At 27.0% G+C, this 12,775-nt stretch overlaps 1 protein-coding gene across 9 annotated transcripts in view; it reads right to left on the reverse strand.

The window, feature by feature from the left end:
* LOC109604795 (rho GTPase-activating protein 21-B) overlaps positions 1 to 12,775 on the reverse strand; it is a 222,498-nt gene that overhangs the window by 191,019 nt on the left and 18,704 nt on the right. The window lies entirely within an intron of this gene.

The following is a 12,775-nucleotide window of genomic DNA, read 5'->3' on the forward strand; positions in this document are numbered from 1 at the left end:
TCTTTAATTATCAGAATTTTTTCTATAAATCACAATTAACATGTATTTTTTTTGTTGTTGTTTTTTTTTATTAAAAAAATTTCGTATTAATTAATTGATTAATTATTAAATGAGTATTTTTGGATTACTTTTTTCTCAATATGTTATGTTATAAAAAATATTAAAAATCTAAAAAAATTTTGGTAAGTACATTTTTTGGCTGATACGTACTGATTTATAAATAAAATGTTTTAAGTTGAATTCTCCAATTGATTAATTGGAAAAATAAGATAAATTTAAATTCGGTAAAGATTTATTTAATTGTATTAGTACAAATTTAACACCAATCAATAAATAAACAATTCGTATGCTACCTATCCAATAGGAAACATAAAACAGAACATTTCCCACACACAATGAAATAGTACCGTTCAATCCGTTTATAAATATGTAATTATTCCACCTCATTAGAATTTACACCGAAATCAAACACGTAATAAATCACAACCGACAATGCGTTTCACATTTCCTATACGGAGATGTATCGAATTGGTCATGTTGCATCAAGGCTCGACAACAAGGAACTGCCATTTATAGTGCAAATTGATTTCGCACCATAAAAAAATACACGATTATTAATACCATTATTGCATCAACAATTGCACAAGTTTTACGATTACCTCAGTGCAACAGCTTGCGACCATAAATCATCCGTGTTTAATACACCCTCCGAACCAACAACACGATCGGAATTCGATTGGAAATGTCGGCTTGTGGGATTTTTCATTCGAAACGAGATGAAATAATAATTATAAATAAATAATAAGTAATGGCGAAACCAAAGTGCCGCAAGTTCGCCCATTGTATCTGGCCAACCTTCGCGTACTTGAGATAATCACGATCGATTCAGGCGTCGATTATATTTTTTCGCGTTGGCACCTGATGCAGTACTCGTGCATTTATTTAGGTACGGGAAAAAGTAATTTATGTTTGAGCGTTTAAGCTTAAAACCACGCCAACATTCTCCAAGCAAATTCATGACCCGAACAAAAAATCTCACGTTGAAAGAGAAAAAAGGATCACCCTCTCAGTTTTGACCTTCTCTAAAGGAGTTAATCTAAAAAGCATATAAAAATATATTAATGACTAATATTCATAAAAATCTAGTACATAATAATATAAAAATTTATTCAAATGAATCATAAACCAAAAAGAATAAATATTCAAATATATTTATTTGCTTACTTCACACTATTTTTTATTATAATATATTCTAATAAATCGAATTTTCAAATATTCGAATGTTCGTATTTAAGTGTGTGGAATATTCGAATACACATTTAAATAAAAAGATTAATTCAATACTATTTAAATACCATTTATTATTATTATTATTATTTTATTTAATTCCTTAGTTTATTTAAAACTCCTAATTCTTGAATTAGAATATAAAATTCAAATATCGCAATATTCTAATATTAAACTCTTCGAATATACAAAATACAAGCTTCAGAAAAAATAATGGTAAATAAATATATAAATAAATAATGAAAAAAGCGTGCAACAAATAAATTATTAAATTATACAATTTTCAAATATTTGAATGAGTATAGAATATTGGAATAATCAAAAAATGAATGAATATACAAATATTTATAAAAATATAAATCGAATTTTTAAATATTTGAATACATATATATATATATATATATATATATATATATATATATATGACAGTTTCAAAAAAATCGACAATTTTTTTTTTCTTATTTATATCGCAAATCTTGTTGGAAATGGTAAAAAAAATACTGTGAAAGTTACAGCTCTTAATTTTAATATTAAGAGGTGCCACATCGTAAATTTTTATTTCCCGTTTAAATAACACGGGAACGATGTTCTCTTGGATTTTGAAATTTTTTAACTCTCGTTAGAGATAATATTTAAAAATGATCAAAACAGATTCTTATAGAAAATTTAATGCTCTACAAAAAATGTCTCTTACATTTGATATATTCATTTTTTCAAAAGTTATTTGACATTAAAGTTGGATTGATTTAAAATTTTGACATTTTTCTCATTTTCTGACGCAACCATCAACTTTATGGGAAAATTTATGTTATATATACTTTATGGGACATTTTTTGTAGAGAATTCAATTTCCTATAATTTATCTCCGAAAATGTTTTTGATATTTTTTACAGATCATAAGTTATCTGCAGAAAACTAAAAATTTTATTAAATAAATGTTATTTTATTTCTTAAAATAAAGCATTTTATTTAAATAAATAGACTTTTACAAAAATATATATATATATATATATATATATATATATATATATATATATATATATATATATATATATCGTTAATAACTCTTTTAATACTTTGCTTAGAGTGTAATATTCAAAAAATCAAATTGTTCTGATATTCAATTCCTCTAAGTTTAAAAAAAAATTAATTTTATTTAAATGAATAAATATTCAAATTAACACATTTAAATGTTTACATCAATCAAGTTTTCAAATAATTGAATATATTTTAGAATATTCTTTTTTATTGTCATGTGTAAAGAATTTTCGAATATTCATTTATATTATTATAATATTTATAGTAATATATTTAAACATTATACGCAATTTAATAATTTCATTTTAAACTCTTTTAGAGTTAGTTATAAAAAAAATTATTCCAATATTCGAGTTTCAGAAAAAAAATTAATTCTATTCTGATTAAATTCATTAAAGTAATATTCGAATAGATTTATTAAATTCGATTGAATTTTCAAATATTCGAATATATTTTGAATGTTAAAATGAATGAATATTCAAATATCTAAATATATTCAGGTTTACACTATTTTTTTAATATATTCATCTAAATTTTAGCCGAATAAACCGAATTTGAATATATTTTCGAATATTCGTTTAAATCGTCATGTGTAAGAATATTCGAATATGATTTAAATGTATATTTATGTATATGACTATGACAAATTTAAATACTATATTATAAGTTAAGTCTTTATTTCATTTAAAACTCTAATATATAGATTATATGAATATAGATTTTCAACAGTATAGAAATATTTAAATGTGTTCTTACTTCACATTATATATATTTTTATGTTTTAAAAAGTATTATAAAATAACATAATTCAATTTATTATTATTATTATTTTAACTCTTTCTAATTCTTCAATTATAATATAACAGTCAACATTGTTCTTATAAATACTAAAATTAGCATAGTCAAAAACTAACTATTAAATTTTTGTTCAAGAAGAGTTTTCAAGTTCACAACTTTTCATTTTTTTTATCTCTTTTCAAAACATGCTTATTGAAATTCTCCGTTTCTCATTAAACCACTAGAAAACTGTAAAGAGAAGCGCCGGAAAATCAATTCCATTTGCGATCCCATCAGCATTAACAATGGAGGCAAATGGAAAAACAATTAAGCAATTATCGCCACCTTGACTTGCGAAGTTCGTGGCGCAGCACTCGCCTCGCAATCGGTGGGTGGACCGTGCCGCATCTCCGTGAGCCGCACCCTCCGGACATTAAAGCCTCGTCGTTTGCCAAATAAAAATATGTGTGTGATTCACCCTCGTGCACAACGGCTCCGTAGCCCCACCGAAGGCGGCGTGCGTTTATTGGCAATAACGATGGGCGCCGAAGACGAGATTTAATTAAATATTTTATTGCCGCAGGCAGATTGCGACGAAGACTATTTATCGATTGCCTCATTGCTAATAAATTATGATTTGTCACTAATTGAAAGTAATCTTAGTGGTGGAATCAATCATGTAACGTTACTCGGGCAATTATAATTATAATGTAAAAGTTTTAAATTACAGTCCGTGGTGCCAAGAGAAAATTATTAAAATTATCATTCACGAAATAGATTTTAATCAGTTACGAAATGGTGGACAACAAACAATTTTCAAAATCACAATAATAAATTAATATCCTACACATAATCGGTTTACAATTGATATTGAATTTCTTTGTGTCAAGGATGAAAATATAAAACATCATTAAACTGGCATACATTTTAAATCTGACAAACTAAAAATCATAATTTACGGTTTACTTTTATCGCGCTTATCTCTATACAAGGAAAACATATTAAGTTTTATTTGGGCACTGGAATCTTATTATCAGGTGATAAATCTTCGGCAGCGTTCCATATGCACACAATTATTTCCTAGTGAAAATATGAACGAGGAACGTACGTACGAATGTGTAACGCGCAACAGTTAAAACAGTTATTAAAAAAATCTAGGTAGTAACGCTATTTTTGCCGGTTTCTTGTACGACCATAATATTTTCTTGCTTAACATAGTACTTAATTTTAATTAACCGCGTGGTTATTAAACATTGTGGTCCGTGCGAAGTAGTTCAGCGATTCCTAGAATAATGATCACCGCAAAGTGCATATTAATCATCGTGCACGTAAATTTATTAATTATTGACGAGTTTAAGAATTGGTAGATAACCGGAATGTTTTCCATAAAGAATTTTAATGACACAATATTGACCTTTTATTTGGCCTTAATGTTGTTACTTTGACGGAACTAGATAATCAGCCGAAAATTGTTAAAAGGCTGATAATAGTTTTATGGATTATTTATTGGGTATATTTTATTCGTTATTATCTAAATAATAATACATAACAAAAGTAGAACAGTTAAAATTAAGAACAAAGGAAATCCAACATTTAGTCAGTAATTTAAGTTAATTAATTTAACTTAAACCAATAATTAAAATAAATATGACTTTTTAAAAATTTATTATTTTGTTCCATTTTAAGTATTCAGATTTATTAGTCAGTAAAAACTACACAGTATTTAGATATATTTTAATTTATTTATTCATTTATTTTTCATAAAAAACTTAAATATTCAAAATATTTTTTAAATAATTAATTATGTTATATCTATAAATTTACAGAGAACTAAGACTATTTTAAAATCCGAATATTCAATTATATAATTGGAAAGCTTTTTCATGAAAAATATTATATATTAATTATAACCATAAAACTTAAAAAAATATTTTGTCTCCTTTACTAAGACAACAAATTCTACTCGTACTTATTAGTACAACTTGAGAATTCAAATATTCATAATTAGAGTTTTATAAAACTAAATTATTCGAATAATCAAATAGAAATTGTTTTAATACGTATTTGGATATTCAAATGTTTGAATATTCAATTTTAAAATTATTTAGTTCACAAAAAATATTCATTTAGCTATTATTTTAGATATTTTAATTTATTTTTAATTTAATTTTTTAAATTTTTTATGAAATGAATCAAAAAATATACATTTTTTAAATTAATTATAACTATAAATTTTCAGAAGACATCTTATTTCCTTAACTAAGTCTCCAAATTAAATTCGAATAATTTGAATATTCGAATATTCATAATAAGAAATTCATAAAAATCAAATATTCGAATATTTAAATACTTATTAGCACAATTTGAGAATTCAAATATTCATAATTAGAGTTTTATAAAACTAAATTATTCGAATAATCAATTAGAAATTTTATTGTTTCAATACGTATTTGGATATTCAAATTTTAAATATTCAATTTTAAAATTACATTATTTAGTTCACAAAAAATATTCATTTAGCTATTAATTTAGATATTTTAATTTATTATTTCAACAAATTTTTTTGTGAAATGAATCAAAAAATATATTTTTTTAAATTAAATATAACTATAAATTTTCAGAAGACTTCAAATTCAATTCTAATAATTCGAATATTCATAAGAAAAATCAAATATTCGAATATTTATGTACTTATTAGTACAATTTGAGGATTCAAATATTCATAATTAGAGTCTTATAAAACTAAATTATACGAATAATCAATTAGAAATTTTATAGTTTCAATACCTATTTGGATATTCAAATTTTTTAATATTCAATTTTAAAATTACATTATTTAGTTCACGAAAAATATTCATTTGGCTATTAATTTAGATATTTTAATTTATTATTTCAACAAATTTTTTATGTAATGAATCAAAAAATATATATTTATTTAAATTAATTATAACTATAAGTTTTCAGAAGACATCTTATTTCCTTAACTAAGACTCCAAATTAAATTGGAAAATTTGAATATTCGAATATTCATAATATGAGTCTTATAAAAATCAAATATTCGAATATTTATGTACTTATTAGCACAATTTGAGAATTCAAATATTTATAATTAGAGTTTTATAATAAGATTTATTCGAATAATCAATTAAAAATTTTATTGTTTCAATTCGTATTTGGATATTTAAATTTTTGAATATTCAGTTTTAAAATTACATAATTTAGTTCACAAAAAATATTCATTTAGTTATTAATTTAGATATTTTAAATTATTATTTCAACAATTTTTTTATGAAATGAATCAAAAAATATATATTTTGTTAAATTAATTATAACTATAAATTTTCAGAAAACATCTTATTTCCTTCACTAAGACTCCAAATTAAATTTGATTAATTTGAATATTCGAATATTCATAATAAGTTTTATAAAAATCAAATATTCGAATATTTAATTATAAAATTTATTATATCCATACGTATTTGGATATTATATTTTATATAATAGTATTATCGTTTTAAAAGCTAGTCAAAAATATTCTTTAAGACAACAATTTAGAAATTTAATTTACTTATAGTTTCAACAATTTTTCATAATTAGAATATCGAAATAATATTGAAACAGTCAATATGTAACCAAATATTTGGATAAACAACTTTTTTAAAATTATTCGAATATTTGAATTACGAATATCTGAAAGCATTATAATTGACAGTCAGGAAAAATAAATAAAAACCTTGAAATAATAAATTAAAATTACCAAATTATTCGTTAATTGGATATTCTTGACTGAATATTTAATTAATGTTCAAGAAAAAATGATAAAAATGTATTGAAAAACAACGACTGGAAGCTACATTTATAATTGGAAAAACCATTAATTAGATAATGATATATCTAAATTAATAATCTTAAAAATCAATTATTTCAAATTTTAACAAAGAAAAGTGACCAAAATAAATATTTTTAAGATAATACAGTTCAAATTAGAACGAAATATCTGTTTTTAAAACATTGTTTCACTGTTACAAATTAATTAAACCGTACCTAAATTCGACACGTACAGATTTTTATTTAATAAACCGTCCGGAAATAGAATAAGCATCTGTTGCAACACAATACAGGCGATATTTCGTATTGTTTGTAGACAACCGTGTTAATCTGGCGTAATTGGCAACGAAAACGAAACAACAATGGCACTTTTTCAAAAGATTGTCCCAGTTGTCAGCAAACATTTTATATATTCAATAACCAATTTTTTTTCACAATCCGTTTAGACAATTTCGGCCACGTTGACCCAATAAAGTGTATGGACAAAGCATCGGTTGGTTCGCAAAATGAAGAGACATCGGGTCCATAGAAAATAATAATTGAACGATTGACCGGTGACGGAGAGTAGTTTATTAAATAAATTGACAAGTTGAAGAGAAAATTATTCACGTACAACAACACATTTTAAATGGACTTTCTATATTTACTTTTCATAACATAAACCATAATGTCGCCGGTTTCTTGTATTTTCCCACGTGATTATTTGAGCGTCAAACATAATCCCTTCATTAACGGTCGCAGTTTAACAGGAAAGTTTTTCCAACTCTTCAACTAGGGCCATTAAATCGTCGAACACGGCGCGGACATAAAATAAAAAATAAATAATAAAACGCCGCTATCGGACAGCATTTAATTGACCGAGGAGGTTTCAACACGGACATAAATATAATGACAACCGGAATGAAGGTCAAAGCAACGTTTTTTTCACTTTCTCTGAAAAATACACGCGGCCGAAGAACCGGACACGTTGAAAACGTTCGGCGTTACATTTTCAGGCGTCCGGATTGGGGGTAAATTGGAGAACGTGCCGCACTTGCCGTATTCTAACGTTACAATCGTTAAGTCTATTTTCCGGCGGGCTCTCAGAAACAATTACGATTTTCGATGAATCGTGGTCCATCACAGGCTCATAACATAGTTTGAAACATTAGAGACGGAGCTGCTCAAGTTAACTGAGACTTACAGTGGGCTGCAAAATGGCATTACCACTTTCCAAACAAAATCCTTTGCGACCCTCTCTCGCTAAGCCCCGCCCAGAACCCCAAAAAAAAGTAGGTCGTAAAACCCAGGTATACGTAACAGAGGATCAATTGCGGGTCAAAAAATTTACTCGATTATATAATAAGTATTTCATATTTTTGGAAACATTTGTTTAATCTTCACTTCTTGAGAAAATTAGAGACTGACTAAATTAAAGAAACTTAGTTTTTGTAAATTATTATCACAGGTAGTCATAAATTAAATAAAATAGCCTTATTTATAAAAACTAATAAAAATGTATAAAATTAGAAAAAAAATTCTTTATTTTTATCTCATCTGTTATGAACTAAAATTAATCCTATTGACAAAAACTAAGATATTTATGATTTTATTAATATATAGCAGAGATGGCCAACCTGAGGCTCTTTGAAGGATTATTTGTGGCTCTCGATAAATGTACCCCCGTTCCCTTTTCATTCCAGAATTATCAAGAGAAGTAAAATAAATGTTTAATTTTTAATATTTAAATTCAATACACATATTTTGTACTTTTCAATAAGTATAATTTTTGTAAACAAATGTTTAATATATTTTTTGCATAATACGTGAAACATTTCAAATTATGAAAAATGGCTCGGACTATCAAGGAGCTGGCCACCCCTGATATACAACATTACTTTTCCATTAAACTATTTGAAAATATCAGTGTTATATATTATGTAACTTGTATAAAATATGTTGTGTATTATTTCGCTTGTTTGAGAATTCAGTAACTAAATGCTTTTTAGTATTTATTATAGATATTTTAAAATATAGCCATACTTTTTAGTTGTAAGCAATTGGGATAATAAATTATTATGTGATCATTGGTCATGATTTCACTCTAAGCATATATCGCGTATTAATTAAAAACCGCTTATTCAGTGAACGACTAATGATCTACAAAAATGTATCATAGTCCAGAATTTTCTTCATCACAAATCAGATAAATATATATAGTATTGTAATTGCTCTTCATTTTTCGTAAAGCACTCGTTATAAGTGAATACAGAAAAAAATTGCCAAATTGTTGAAAAAGTCTGTTAGTGTAACGATATATACTACTTTGATTATAATAAACAATCAATTTTTTTAATAAAAATCTATGTATTTAAATTAAATGCTTAATTTTAAGCAGTAAAATAACATTTATTTAATAAAATTTTTAGTTTTCTGCAGGTAATTTATGATCTGTAAAAAATATCAAAAACTTTTTCGGAGATAAATTATAGGAAATTGAATTCTCTACTAAAAATGTCATATAAAATTTTCCCATAAAGTTGATGGTTGCGTCAGAAAATGAGAAAAATCTCACAATTTTAAATCATTCCAACTTTAATGTTAAATAACTTTTGAAAAAATGAAAATATCAAAAAACTGTAAGAATCATTTTTTGTAGAGCGTTAAATTTTCTATAAAAAGCTATTTTGATCATATTGAAATATTATCTCTAACGAGAGTTAAAAAATTTCAAAATTCAAGAGAACACCGTTCCCGTGTTATTTAAAGGGGTAATTAAAATTTACGATATAGCACCTCTTAATATTATTATTAAGAGCTGTAACTTTCACAATATTTTTTTTATATATATTTATAGTTAAATTATTTTATATTTATTTATATATTTTATATTTATTTATATATATTTTATATATATTTAATAAAATTTATATATTTTAAATTTTGGTTTATATTTAGTTATTTTATTTCATCTATAAATATCAAATATAAATGCACAAAATGTATTATATATTATACGATGTAAATTTATAAATATTAATTTTATAATAATATAATTATATTAATACTCAAAAATTTTTAAATTTACAGAAGTGTTCTACAATTATTGCGTCGAGATGGTCACACATAATTTTTACTTACTAAAATACAAATAAATGTAAATTTGGGGATAATTTATGCGAGCCCGCTTGTTCAGGTCGCAAACGAAACTCGACCTTAGGGTGGTAATGACATTCTGCAGCCGACTTTAGTCCCTCTTCACCTAAATTTTGTTCAAAATTGAATGAACATTGAAAATAAATATAGAAAACCAACAACTCATCTACGATAAACAGTGCACATGTGCCAATTGCAAATTGGCAAGCGAAATGATCGGATGTGCTGTTGTAATCCTTGGATATAACCCGGCGAATGCGACCTTAAACCGAAAGGGGCACGTTCTTCACATTTACGAACGTGAAGGGAAACTTAACAAATCGGCGTCCACACTCACAATCAGTCCAATCTATTGTAATTTGTTTTCCGATTTTTCCTCCAAAGCGAACGCTAATTTATGCGGGCAATAATGAATTTATAATGTTTATTGTTAAAATGATTGCGAGCACGTATAAATCAGCCGCTATCACGAGCCACGGATGTATAATTTGTAATAATGAAAATTATTATTCTAATGGGGCACGTTCGCCGTGAGTTCCTTCAGTTGGCGAAGCTTTCACGACGGATCCCGGACGGTTCTGGCAATGGAACAGAAAAGGGACCGTGAACGCATTTATTTACACTTCCTCCACGACCATAAATTTTACTAAACTAATACATACGGTTTATTGCGCTGTAGTTTATTACAAACACACACATTTGGGTTACACGTTCGCAAACAAAACAGATGTAGGTGGCAATTCCGCTTGTTTACCGAATTAAATGCGGTGTGATGTCATCGTGTCATTTTGAAAATTCGAAAAGGCCGAAATTAATATTAATTTTTACGCAAGGTGAACGTGCGTGGGCGTCAGCGACGGACCGTGGTCCGTTGGGAAACGTAATTGTTCCAGTGAAAATCGAATGGGAGGCGACTGAAAATAGATTTAAATTAGACGTTCATGAAATATTGGTTTCAAATTGTATTCTCTTAAGACCAAAATTATGTACACTTTCTTAAAGGTATTTTACACCTTCAAGAACCTTGAAGTTTTTGAAGTTATTTCAAAGCAAATGAAGATAGAACGTATCAAGGTGAACCTCGAATTGAGTAAATTCGAGTAATTATTTCAATATAATGATGATCCATAAATTTAATATAACATCTATGTTGACGAGACGTTGGTTCAAAAGTATATTCTTGTGAAGAAAAGCCTTTAACTACTTTACTATAATAATAGTAAGGTCTAGGGAAAGAGAAAATTTCACTAGAAGGAATTGAGGAACTTTTTAAAGTTATTCCAGAAGAAAACAAAGATAGGACATACCAAAAAGTACGTCGAATTTAGAATATTGTATATTACGATATACTGATGATCCATAAATTTAATGTCTTCTAGGTTTACGAGATGTGATTCCAAAGTGAAAAAAAAACCCATTAGGGTAGTACTGTAATGAGGCCTAGAGAAAGGGGATTCTTAACAAATCTTCTTTCTTTTTCAAGGTGTTTTCCACCATTAAGAGGAATTTCAAAGATACTGCTTACTAGAAGTAATTGAAGAACCTTTATTGAAGTTATCCTAATAACACATCGTTCAATAAGTCCCGAGACTAACCCAGAAATGGTCCTAGTAGTACCAAACTGGCCACGTTTCCCTAGAGTACGGACGTGTAAAAATTTCACGTCGATCAGACCACAAACAGCAGAGTTATCGAGGTTAGAGTAAAGTCACTTTGTAATTTGTTTGAAAAATGGAGAAAAGTGAGTTTTGCGTGTTGACAAAACATTGTCTTTTAATGGGAAAAAACACCGTAGAATGGCTTGAAAAACATTACCCGGACTTCTTTCTATCCAAACCAACGATTTATCGGTGATATGCTAAGTTTAAATGTGGTCTAAGGACATAAACAATGCGGATCGTTCGGGTAGTCCATTGGAAGCCGTTACACCGGAAAATGTGAGTGAAATGTTAAAGTCATAATGAAAAATCGCAAAGGTCCGTGAAATTGCAGAAATGACACAGATATCATCTGGAAGCGTATTTACAATCCTTCATGAAAAATTGAGCATGAAAAAGGTTTTTTCCAAGTGGGTGCAGCAATTGCTTTCAGTGGAACAAAACAGCAAGCAGCAAGTCCATGAAAACAAAATTGAACGAATTGGGCTTTGATTTGCTTCCCCATCCCCCGTATTCGCCAGATTTAGCCCATAGTGACTACTGGCTTTGCTGATCTCAAAAAAATGCTCCAGGGAAAAAAATTTGGCTCGAAAGAGGAGGTCATTACCGAAACTGAATCTTATTTTGAAGCAAAGGATAAATCCTTTTATAAACATGGTATAGAAATGTTGGAAAGGCGTTGGAACGATTGTATCACTCTAAAAGGACATTATATTGATGAATAAAAATGATTTTTGAAAAAAAAATGTTGTTTTCGTTGTTAGTTTCGGGACTTATTGAACGATGTGTTATGTTGGTGATCCATAAATTTAATGACCATTACAAAATTTATGTGGATTCAAAGATTCAAAGAAATAAGATGATACAAACTTTTTAAAGGCAGTATAATAAAAAGTACGTGTTTCTTTCTTTTGTCTCGTTGTTTCTTTAACGAACCTCCCACATTTAATTCATTCCAAGAAAATCAAATCCCAAACAAAAGATTTCGTTTACGGTCCCAAACTGACTCACACTTTTTCAATAGAACTATTAATAAACTCCAATAGACCAAA

This window comes from Aethina tumida, chromosome 5 (genome assembly GCF_024364675.1).
Source record: "Aethina tumida isolate Nest 87 chromosome 5, icAetTumi1.1, whole genome shotgun sequence".
NCBI classification, from domain to species: Eukaryota; Metazoa; Arthropoda; class Insecta; order Coleoptera; family Nitidulidae; genus Aethina; species Aethina tumida.